This window comes from Nansenia antarctica (assembly GCF_963989245.1).
Source record: "Nansenia antarctica genome assembly, chromosome: 10".
Lineage (NCBI taxonomy): Eukaryota > Metazoa > Chordata > Actinopteri > Argentiniformes > Microstomatidae > Nansenia > Nansenia antarctica.
Genome location: NC_137680.1, coordinates 2,079,765 through 2,089,764, shown reverse-complemented (window position 1 = coordinate 2,089,764; position 10,000 = coordinate 2,079,765). Strand labels below are relative to the sequence as shown.

Genomic DNA, 10,000 nt, shown 5'->3' with positions numbered 1-10,000 from the left:
TTTAAATTTGAATTAAATGATTATTTAGTTATGATTATTAATAATTAATTAATATTAATTAATAGTGATAATTGATTGTTAGTGATTAATTAGTTATGATTATTTAAATAATTTAAATAAAATTGAATTAAAATTTTAATTAAATTTAAATTAAAACACACACACATAGATTACATTTAAGTCAATAATACACAATACCACTGAAACAATCCGTTGTTCTGAATTGTAATGTTCTGTGTAGACAGTTGACGCAGTTAAAAGTTGGACTAGCATCTGTTTAGCAGATACGGCAACAGAAGGTGGGTTGTAAGAAAAGTACACCTTATAGCATATTTTCAGCATATTAAGCAGTATAAATATTTCAGACATGGGAGCCAAACCCAGTAACATTGTGAGGGCTGTTAATACAGATAAGGGAATATTAGCAAATTCATCCCCTGTGGCTATAGTGGAAAAAATGAATCCTCTTGTTAAGGAGATTAGCAAAATGTCAACGAAATGGAATATTCGTTGGGCAGACATTGAACAACCATGGCCAGAAGAGGGCACCTTTGACTTACAATTAATTGCAACATTGGAGATACTTATCAATGCACATAAAGCGCATCAAAAAGGAAAGATTAGATCAGAGAAACGCAGGTTAGAGTTAGCTATTTTAGACCTCTTCAAGGTAGAGGGGCAGAAAGTAGCATTAGCTTGGAATGAGAAAACAGCTCACATGGATCCAGAAAAAAGAGATGAATTGGCCAAAGCAATGGAAGAGAAAGTGAACATTCCATTCTCACACACAGCTCCAATCTCCAGTCCTCCTCCCTATGCCAAGATACTGGAGGACAATTCTCAGCGGATCTACCCTCAGGTCCCCGTCCTAAGTACGAACGGAGCCTTCACTATCAAAGATGAGGGTGATAATGTACTAGAGAGGGGAAGAGCGAAAGTGACCGTGGATTTCGAACCAGAGAACAAGACAGATGACGGTGAAGATGGCAGTGGAGGTGAAGGCGAATGTTCCGGTGCTGACAGCAATGCACAGGGAGGTTACAGTGCTCAGATCAGAAAACTAATAGCCAGGGCCGAAAAACAGGGAAGGACAAGACGCTATAAAAAGGGAAAAGAAGAAAGTGGTTCTGAAGATGAGCAGGAGTCTCTGAAGATAGAGAAGAAGAAAGAGAGCTTAAAGCAAAAGAAGAGGATGTCGGAGGAAGAGGAGGAAGAAAGGGTGAAAAAGGATAAGGAGGAGTTAAGAAAGAGGGCAAGAAAACTCCAGAGAAGCCTAAGAGAGGAGGAAAGTTGTATACGACAGATAGAGGAACTGGAAGAACAGATAGCTCAAGTGACATCATTTCATACATCCCAGCCGAACCTCTCAAGAGAATATCGTCAAGTGTCATCACATCATACATCCCAGCCGAACCTCCCAAGGTCTACAGCGACACCAAGGTGGGACGAAAGAACGGAGCCACTAGTAAGCAATTATGGCCTTAGACCAAGAGGGAAGGCATCGGAGGAAGAGGAAATTCAGGGGGTCTTCCCGGTGCTGTTTCGAGATAACAAGATAGAATATCGTCCTTGGGGTCATACAGATCTGTCTGAAGTGATCGAAAAACTCCCAGTCCTAGAAGATGGGGGTCACCCTTGGACTAACGAGATGGACGTGAGACTGACAGGGACGCAGGCCGCGATGGGAGACCTGAAAAGACTCTTAGCCTTTATTACAGGATTGGACACCATGCAGGAAATATTGACGAAGGCAGGACTTCATAAATATATCGGTACATCAGTTTATGACCCAGAGCTCTTCGCAGCAAACAGAGGCAGGCTGTGGAAGGCAATCAGAGAGACATACCCTACTCACATTCACCCAGACAATATCATCGTGATGCCACTGGGAGAAGATGAGAATCCCAGGGGTTTCGTAGCCCGTGTGCACTCTCAATGGAGAAGTGTGACAGGGAAGGATGCCGAAGATAACCCGTTAGAAAAAGCCATAATCAGGGAAAAGATTCAACAAGGTCTCCCTACCCCAGTTAAGAACAAGTTAGCAGAAGTGGTGGGGCTACGACACATGAACAAGGCTGTTTATATAGACAACGTAGCACACCAAGTAGAATTATTTAGAAAGAAGATTCAGATACAGAAGGCACAAGACGAAGACTCACTCAGAAAACTAACTCAAGTACAATTGACTGAAGGCAAGAAAACCAGAGAGAGAGTGCAGACCATAGCCCTACAGGTCCCATCTCAACCACAGCAACTGCAAACTGTCCCTCCCCAGTCATACCCACAGGGGCCACAAGGGGGGTATCCATACCCACAGGGGCCACCAGGGGTGCAAGTGGTTCCGTACCAGCCATACAACCAGCCTGGCCAAGGACCACCACAAGAGGGATGGACCGCAGCCGGGAAGAAGATGTTAGGACCATGTTTCCAATGCGGCCAGGATGGACACTTAGCCCGTACCTGCTGGAAGAAGAACCAGGGGGGCGCAGGGGGGAAACAAAAAGGAAGATATAGGCCCCCTGCTACACCGGCTCCAGGAGTGGTGAACCCCTACGGAGGCCCACCAGCTGGGCTATAGGGGTGCCCAGAAGATCCGAGAGGGGGGTGCCAGCTGGTGGTGACGAACAGGCCTGAAGATGAACCTACCATATGGGTGTCGGTCAACCAACGTCCATTAGAATTGATGGTGGACAGTGGAGCAGCCTACACCTGTCTGAAGCCTGAAGATGCCACGCACCTTCCTATGTCTGGGAAATATGTGAAGACAATCGGATTCGAGGGAATTAAACAGCTGATCCCTACTACTGAGCTTGTAAGCTTAGAGTACAAAGGACAGAGAGCAGATCTGTCAATACTTGTATCAGAACACACGCCAATAGGGCTACTAGGGAGAGATGCACTATGCCAATTGAACTGTACAGTGAAATGCACACCTGACGGCTGTCGGGTGACAGTGCCACAAGAGAACAGACAGCTGTCTATCATGATGGACAACAACGCATCTATGGTGTATTGGGTGGGAGGGCTTAGCCCAGACCTAATGGAACCAGCAAGGATGTGGGACAATTATATCCTGGCACACATGTCCGAGGCCAGAAGGCCTACTGATCCATTGCATTGTACACTCCAGTATTTTAGAGAAGTTGCAGATGCAAACCCAGATGAGTGGCTGAAGCATCAGCCAAAACAGGTACAGCTTAGTACAAGTTGTATAATCCTAGGCCCTCAGGGAGTGGCTATGAAGATAAACAGTGACACTTATCTAGATCAGGAGCATAAGATTGAGGGTAGCATCCCTCATGTGACACTTATGATATCTGAACACTATAAACAGAAGCATTTAGGGGCAATGATGGCAGACTCAGAAAAAGCCAGATTTGTAACGACAAAAGAAAACCCTGCTATCTGGAGGAGCATTGATGGACAGTTCACAAAACTGATGATCTCTGCTCAAGGAATAGGACATCCGCAGACTGTGAAGCTAATGAACCAGCTAATCCTTCCTGTACAACCTGAAAAAGACCTCAGAGAAGAAATGATACAGAATGTGCCAGCAGACCTGTGGGCAAAGAACAGTACAGACATTGGATTTGTGAAATCAGCTCGTCCATTGAGAGTTGAACTCATACCGGGTGAAAAACCCCCTTGGAAAAACCAATACCCATTGAAGCAGGAAGCAATTGATGGAATTGAGCCACAGATCAAAGGATTGTTAGAGGCAGGAGTCTTGAAGATAACTCAATATCCGTTAAGTAACACACCTCTTCTGCCAGTAACGAAACCTGATGGTTCATATCGTCTGGTACATGACCTACGGGCTGTGAATGAGGTAGTTGTCAGCTATCCAGCCGAAGTTCCTGATCCTCATGTGCTGTTGACTCAGATTCCATCTACAGCCAAAGTATTTACAGTGATTGATTTATGCGGGGCTTTCTTTTCTATACCTCTTAGTGTAGAAAGTCAAGGGTTATTTGGGTTTACCTACAAAGGTCAACATTATCAATATACCAGAATGCCACAAGGGTACAAACACAGTCCTCATGTTTTTAATCAGGTCTTGAAGGAGGACTTAGACGGGTTAGGGCAGACGATAAGTAGTACTGCCATTCAGTACATGGATGACATACTCCTTTGTGCCCCAGATGAAGAAACATGTCACAGGGATTCCGTTAAACTGTTAAAGGCTTTGGCGGAGAAGGGACACAAGGTGTCTAAAAAGAAGCTACAGTATTGCCAGGAAAAGGTAACTTACTTAGGACAATCTATTACACAGGGACATCGCAGTGTCACTAACGAACACTTGGAAGCTATTCAGAAGGCTCCAAAACCACGAACGGTTAGGGAAATGATGATGTTTTTGGGCATTACTGGGTATAGTTCAGCATGGGTGGAGGATTACACTAGACTGGTCGCTCCATTGAGGGGGATGATTAAGGAAACAGGTAGTGATAAACTCCAATGTTGCATTACTTGGACAAGGGAAGCTGATTTGGCGTTTGAGACAATTAAACACAAATTACAAGAAGCGCCAGCTTTAGCGCTTCCAGATTATTCCAAAGAATTTGGATTGTATGTTTCTTCTTCAGCCAAAGGGAAGTATGCCTGCGCTGTTCTTACGCAACCAACAGGCATTGGACCTAGTCCACAGCCCATAGCCTATTACTCTGTCGCATATTCAGAGGTAGAAATGGGTTTCGCGCCATGCTACAGAGCAATGGCCGGGGCATATCTTATGTACGAGAAGGCAACAACCTTAACAATGGGGTACCCAATTACCATTCTCTGCCACCACAGTCTAAGGAATCTTTTGAATCAAGGCAAGTATACTTTGACGATGCCTAGGATTAGGAATTATTACAGGATGTTGGAAAGAGAAGATGTAACATTACTAAGATGTAACACACTTAACCCAGCAGAGACCTTGCCAACCCCAGAAGATGGGGAACCACACGATTGTGTGAAGGAAGCTATGAGGTACTCTAAGCTTAGAGCAGATCTACTAGCTTTGCCTTTGAAGGAAGCTGACGTTGAGTATTGGACTGATGGATCTTGTTACCGGGTAGGAGAAAGTTTACGTGCTGGGTATGCCATAGTCCGATCCCAAAATTCAGGGTTCATTGTGGAACAAGCCGAGGCTGTTCCTCAGCCTTGTTCAGCTCAATTGGCTGAGTTGATTGCCCTCACAGAAGCATGCAACTTGGGAACCGGACGAAGAGTGACAGTGTACACCGACTCTGCCTACGCCCATAATGTGTGTCATCTACATGGAGCTGTATGGAAGGGACGGGGTTTTAAGAAAACTGATGGTTCGCCTATTCAGCACCACGCTCAAATCATGAAGCTGTTACAAGCCATGATGAAACCAAGGGAATTAGCCATAGTGAAGTGTGCCGCACACAGATCTGACTCATCACATGTCACACAAGGTAACAGGGCTGCAGATGATGCAGCCAAAGCCATTACAGGAGCAGACAAAGCAGGTAAAGTTCTGCTGGTCACACATGAAACACAGTTACAGGGCATGGTCACGCTTGAGGATTTGTTGATGTTACAGAGTGGGGCAAATGCGCTAGACAAAAACCTATGGTTAACAAGGGGGGCTAGTCAGGATGACACAGGTCTATGGAGAAATCATGAGGGACTGGTTGTGGCACCCCCAGATTTATTAGGCATGCTGATACAGGAAGCCCATGGATTAGCACATGTGGCCAGGGGGGAGGTAAGACGCAAGATCACCAAGGAATATGGTTTTTGGGCTCCATATTTATTGGAACAAATAGACCATATCCTTGGTCAATGTGTGGTCTGTTTGAAAAACAATATCAGACCTGGAATACCAGTGGGAACTGGGCATATCCCTACCCCAAACGGGCCAATGAAACATTTGGTGATTGACTATGTGGACATGATTCGTCCTGTTGCAGGATACAGGTACATGTTAGTTGTAGTGGACAGGTTCAGCAGATGGGTAGAAGCATGCCCCACTCGAAAAAAGGATGCTCAGTCTGTAGCAAAGTTCCTATGCAGGGAATTCATACCTAGGTTTGGAATTCCAGATAGGATAGCGTCAGACAATGGTAAGGAATTTGTGGATAAGACGGTAAAGCTTATACTACAAAAGTTGGGAATCAAGCAGAGATTTGGGTGTATTTACTCACCTCAAAGCCAGGGGATGGTAGAGAGGATGAACGGGGTCCTTAAGAACCGTCTTTCTAAGGTCTGTCAGCATACAGGTCTTAATTGGGTGGAAGGACTCCCTCTTGCATTGATGGCCTGTCGTTCCAGTGAGATTCGAGGGCTGCACTTGACTCCCCATGAACTGGCTATGGGGAGAATAATGACAGCTCCCTGTGCACGAACCAGTGGGAAAGGGCCAAGTTTGGCTCTCTTGGAGAGTGACATGAAAGCCTATGTACAGTACATGACTAACCGGCAAAAGAGTATCTCTTCTTATGTGCTCCACAAACAGGAACGTGAAGAGGAGGTGAACGCACAGGAGAGGAAGGACGCGTTGCAACCGGGTGACAAAGTATACGTGAAGGTCTACAGACGGAAGTGGCATGAGGCTCGACGGGAAGGACCATACGAGGTCGTTCGGTGCACTGGGACTGCCATCCAAATCAAGGGGTCCCCCACCTGGTATCACGTTCATCACTGCATCAAGGCACCCGATGAGGACGATGAGGGAGAGCCTCAGCAGGATGGTGAGGAGACCCCTGGGGACGAGGAAGTCCACAGCTTGGACATCCAGGCTGACGAAGATGTTGGTGAGTATCTGCGCCGTGATGCAGATGATGCCGGGGGCCTCGTCCCAGACCCTGTCCAGCCCAGAGATGAGCGGGCCAAGGGAGATCGTGAAGGATCCAGTGACTGCGACACCCCTCTGGGGGGTTCTACCAAGCCTGGTGTTGCCCCTGTTGTCACCCCTTCCGACCCTGACAATGCTCCAGACGGAGATGTCAGCAACCCGGGCGGCTGCCCGGACCAAGGTACCATTGAGAGACACAGACCTGTCAGTGATACACCCCAACCAGACAGATCCCGTGATACACCAAGGCCAATTAGGAGGAAACTCAAGCCATGCCGTTTCAGAGACTAATATACCCCTTAGTGTTCCTACCCCATTGACTTCCTTGGACAATGTTACACTTCACTCACACACTGTTATGCCTGGACGTCAGAAAAGAATGATCACAGCAGGTAGATCTTTTATTTGCCCACATTCACGTTGTACTGTTGATGATTGTTTGATCTATACCGCCGAAGCGGACGAGTGGTATTTACTGGATGCTAAATATGTTACACTTAATCAACACTCAAGCAACACGCAAGAAACTCGTGTGACATTAACTAATGTTGACAAGGTGTTGAACTCGTATTGGTGTGCTAGACGTAATATCGGTGAACAGGTGTCTAGTGAATCCAACAATTTCAAGGACAAAGTTTGTAGGAACGCTCCTGACTATCCACACTACTATAGGTTGGACTGTGAGAAATTTGTGCATGAATATGTTCACGTTGAGTTACCAGGAAAGGTTGAAAATGTTGCTGTGAAGGCTTCTACGAAGGTGATTGTAGTCGCTACTGACGATTATTTGTTGTATGATTCTAATCACCTGGGGACACGGTCCCACCCTAATTCTGCCACTAGTATCATGAAAGATTTTGCTTCAAAAATGAATTATTCTGATTGCTGGATTTGTCAACAGGTCCCTGTAAGTACATCTGCTCCTATGTTTTTCCCCATACCGTTAACTAAAGCAGAATGGTTTCATTATAATTGGCAGGGTTTAGCCCAATTTGTTTTACAGGGCAAGAACCAGAGCTCTTCTTGTCAGCCCAGCACGATTCTGGTTCCTTTAAATTCTTCCTATGCAGGTGTGGATATTGGTGTGTTGGAACGTCTGACAGCAGCAGTTAACGAACACCATAGGCCTAGCGGTGTGGGGAAGGTTATTATTGATAGGCTTACACATTTGTCACAACCAACAGGTCCGAAGAAGATATATATTATCCAAGCTATGTTCGTTCAATTGAATGGTACTGCATTGAGTCCTCATCTGTTATGTTCTGGGAGTGTGACTTCTACACGGTGGAGAGGTTCAGTTGTTATTTCTGGATTGAAATGTAAAGTTGTTGATTGTGCTATGGTGCCTCAAATGAAATTACATGATACCAATACTACCAGACGGCAGAAAGGCACCACGCAGCTTAAGGTCATGCCTCTCGTAAATATTACAACCTGTATTGACATACAATCTCGGCTCAAGGGCAGCGCGCTTCGTCAGCTAGGGGCCGCGTCTTGTATAGGTGGTGTCATTTTCCCGTATCCTGGTACGGAGCTTCAACTCCCGGAGGGTGTGTTTCTTGTGTGTGATAATAATGCATTCTCTAAGCTTCCTGCTTTGAGTGAGGGTCTTTGTTATTTAGCTCATCTGATACCTTTGATTAGGAAAGTTACTCGGGAAGAGATGTCTGTACTTCACAAACAAGCAACCCATCGTAGTCGTAGGGCGTTATCTACCGCTCAGAAGTTTTTTGGCCTAATATTCCCAAGTTATGGTGTCTACAACTCTCAGACTGAATTAAGTGCCCTATCATCCGTTCTTGAAAAACACATTAATGCTTCGGATGCTGTAGTATCTGCCCTGGCTACTGAATTGACTGAAACTAAGAATGTAGCTCTCCAAAATAGAATGGCTTTGGACATTATTTTGGCCAGTCAGGGTGGTACTTGTGCTTTGATAGGCGGTGAATGTTGCAGTTATATTTCGGATTCTGGTAACGCTCTGTATGATTTCCATGAATCTAACAAGAAGGGTATAGAGGATTTACGTAAAGAACACGGTTGGAATACATTGGATTTCTTTGATTCTGCTTTTTCAGGTATTGGTAATATGATCAGGTCCGTCGCTATTATTCTTGTTGTCATTATCATCTGTATTATGTTACTTGGTATTTTAATCAAATGTTTTGGAAAGTGTATTTCTGATGTTCCGGTTAATGCTTTGATGATGGCCGACATAGCTGATGAGCAAAAGCTGGATTCTGCTTTGCTTTCTGATTTTGTTTCCTCTTTTGATGATTTATTTATTAAGTGATGTTTTGTGATTGTTTGCTTCGGTTCCTGTTTGTTTCTTTCTATATCATGTGATTGATGTCGGTTGTGAAGTGATGTAATGGTTACGCGACAATGGAAGCTCCTGATTATGGAAGTGTTATCAATCTGAGACAGCGGTAAAGGCTGTTCTCCAACTGGGGCCATGTGCTAGCAACCTCTGACCCTGCCGCTTCGAGGACGAGGGAAACATCGGTCGTTGGAAATTTCTGTATCTCAGTTTTTGTATTATGCATGATGAACTGAGTGTGGTTTAATGTTGATGTGTTGATGTGTTGATGTGTTGATGTGTTGGTGTGTTGATGTTGTTGATGTAGTTGATGGGTTGATGTAGTTTTTCTGTCTGTCGTTTAGTTTCGGAACACACTCTGCGTGTTCCGAGGGGGGCTGTGTAGTGTATTTTCATGCTCTGTAACTATAGCGGTGGGCCTCTAAATACACACAATGGCCTTTTGACATGCATGTGCAGAGGATGTAATATCATCATGGGAAGATATAATTGCATTAGGGCCCGAGCCAACAAGACGCCCATAACATAAATTGCATTAGAATTGTATTAGACCATAGGGTGAATTGCATTATAATAAGACAATAACATCCTATTTACAGGCCAGAAAATGACCTCACCTACTATGATCTCACTGGTAAAACTTTGTATCTAACCAAATTAAAATGACGTGGACTCTGTTTTGATTGGCTCAGCGAAATAATAGTGACAGGGTATAAAGTCCGCTACGTAGATGGACTCTTTCTCTTTATTTTTTCACATCCATCCTGTGACCGATTCGGACCATCAGCTCCATTTGAGGGGCCATGCTGTGTAACCTGCTTCTTTTTGAATAAACAAGTCTTAAATTTGCTCAGGAACTCTTCTTCATTTTT

At 44.8% G+C, this 10,000-nt stretch overlaps 1 protein-coding gene across 1 annotated transcript in view; it reads right to left on the bottom strand.

Annotated features, from left to right (window-relative positions):
- LOC308166501 (trypsin-like) overlaps positions 1–10,000 on the bottom strand; it is a 17,979-nt gene that overhangs the window by 7,726 nt on the left and 253 nt on the right. The window lies entirely within an intron of this gene.